At 51.0% G+C, this 2,500-nt stretch overlaps 1 pseudogene; it reads left to right on the top strand.

The window, feature by feature from the left end:
- LOC148582771 (uncharacterized) overlaps positions 1 to 2,500 on the top strand; it is a 3,913-nt pseudogene that overhangs the window by 580 nt on the left and 833 nt on the right.

The raw sequence follows: 2,500 nt of genomic DNA, 5'->3' as shown, positions 1-2,500 counted from the left end.
CGGTTCCACCGAATGCTCCTATCTCTCGGCAAAGATCGTGTGAGTGTGCAGTTATGCTTCGGATGCTTCGCCATAGAATAGATCGACCCAGTTCCCGTTCTTTTCCGGTGCACTCGCTTTATATCTCCGACACACAAGGAAGGACGCGGTGGGAAGGAAGCAGCCCTAGCCTCTGTCCGGCCGATCATTCCGCTGGCATCTTGCATTCACGCCCCCGTTTGACTGCCGCTCGGGGATGTAGTTGTAGATACGTTAGTCTTAGTGGGTCGTTGGCTCCACCTGTTATCTCCTTCTACGACATGCTGTTGTCGTCGCCATATTCCATATGTCACTTAGTCATCTCTGCCTCGCTGCGGGTCAGCACCTCCGAAAGAAACGGAGGACTTCATTCAGTGACTCCGCGATCGCCCTCTAAACGATCAGAATAAGGTAAAGCTTGAAGATAAGTTTTGTACTCTATTAATTTCTCAGTCCCTCTAGTCGGGTGGGCGCCGGCCGGTCTTTCGACCAGATCCCCCTAAAAACCGTACGTGCGGGTCTCCCCGCATGCGGCTCACGCCATTCGAGGTGGCCCAGTCCAGCATTCATTCGCAAATCCCTGTAGTGAAATTGAGACTGCTCGACCTCGGAAGCTAATTCGCGTGTGTAGGCAGCGCTGTCTGTCGTACCGTTGACTCTATCTATTCATTGAATTTACTTTATTACATTTTTTATTTTTTATATAGGCTCGCTCCCTCTTTTTCCAAGAATTCATGCACTTCCCTTTACTTCATAGGGCCTTCTCTAATAGGGAAAAGCCTTCCATTTCCGTCAAATGACCCGGCCTCCCCTGGCTCTTCCACCGTCCGGGCTCCCTTTCCTCCCTATGCTATGCTCCCCCGGCGCAGGCCTACCACGCTTCGCGCCTGCGGCGTTTTCGCCAGACGGTCTTTGCCAGTAGTGCCATCCTCCCCGCTGGCTGTATGGGCGGGTTGTCCCTCGCTGCTGCGTTCTGTTAGGCTATGGATTACAGGAACAAATGTAGTTGAATGAGACAGCAGGCGGGTTACACGTTCCACTGTGCCGAGATGTGAGGTGCAGGTGGTGATGATCACCCCGGGGTATGCGCTAGCGCCCTTGACAGGCACTCCAGGACCCGCCAACGCTCATGAAAACCCGGGTCGGTCGGTCCTCCATTCATCCGACCGGAGGTGTGGATAACGAGGCCACCTTCACAACCTTCTCCCTTCTGTCCCTATGTTGTAGTAAGGTAGGGCGGTTCGCTTGAGTTGCTCAACCGCCCGGTGCTCATGACGCGCTACGGAACCTCCACCGTGCCGGGGGACCAAGCAGGGCATAGCTAGCGGCATAGGAGCCGACTCGGCGTCAGCGGCTTCGTGCCGCACTGGAGTAATCCAATATGTGGTTCCGCACGTTCCACCACTTCTCCGTTCATTTCCAATACTGATCGTGAAACACCATGAGCAGCAGGATGTTGAGGTCCGAAATTCGAAGTGAAATTTTTGATTTGCCTGTTCCTAGTCGTCATGGGAAAGAAAGGCAGAAATAAGAAAGAGATTATTCCCTGAGAGCTTGTCCAGTACTACCAGTACCTGAAATGCATCTCCTTCGCCCGCGCGCGATAGCTCTACCTGGCGTGCCGCCTTGCATGCAAGCGAAGCGCTATTGGCGGCAATAAATAGCTCACTGAGCGATGATTGATGCCGCCCCTACCTCTGAAAGCTGAAGGAAGGCAGTGCCCTCGATTGTTCCAGAGAAAAGGATCATGATGGCGCCCCGGAACCGTGACATCCAGCAGCAGCATCTCCTTGCGTGCGAGAGACTTCTATGCCAGCCGTTATTCCCGGCACACTTGCTATATCCACTAAGGCTTCATCCCACTTCATTCTACCAACTATACCTGATATAAAGCCGTTCTATAACAATTCAAGACAACAAGAAAGCAAGAAAACGATAGCGATCGGTTTGGGAGCGTCACGGGCGGGAGGAGGGCGAGAGCTGAGCCCGCACGCTCTATGCTTTTCCCCAGCTTTCCCTCCAGTAAAAGATTAGCTCGTACCCCCTGTGTCTAGGGATTCCTAGGGCATGAGTTAAGCATATAGTTGATTTCTCTTTCTTTCGATTGAGCGCCGGTACTTTTTGAGTCTCTCTCTGTAGGCGTGCAAAACAACAAAGCCACTGCTCTTCGGGGCGGTGAGGTGGACAATCCCTTACTCCAGCTTCAGAGGAGCATCTTTGCATGAATCAATACTAACTCCCCCTTAAATAATGTAAAGGCAGCTGATCCTCGATTTCGGAGATTAGAGCAGAAGAACTCCGTAACGACGGAGAAAGGTTTCGCCGAAGCAAGTGCCTTAGTTCTTCTTCATATTTTTGGTATTTTTATAATTCTAATATAATAAAAATAAGCAAGCACACTTGCCCATTTTTATTTACGATTTTTCTTTTTAATTTTCACTCGATTCATAAACTTCTCTCAACCCAATTCGATTCTTTTTTC

This window comes from Corylus avellana, unplaced genomic scaffold (assembly GCF_965113065.1).
Source record: "Corylus avellana unplaced genomic scaffold, dhCorAvel1.hap1.2 HAP1_SCAFFOLD_23, whole genome shotgun sequence".
NCBI classification, from domain to species: domain Eukaryota; kingdom Viridiplantae; phylum Streptophyta; class Magnoliopsida; order Fagales; family Betulaceae; genus Corylus; species Corylus avellana.
This window is presented reverse-complemented; position numbering and strand designations above follow the sequence as displayed.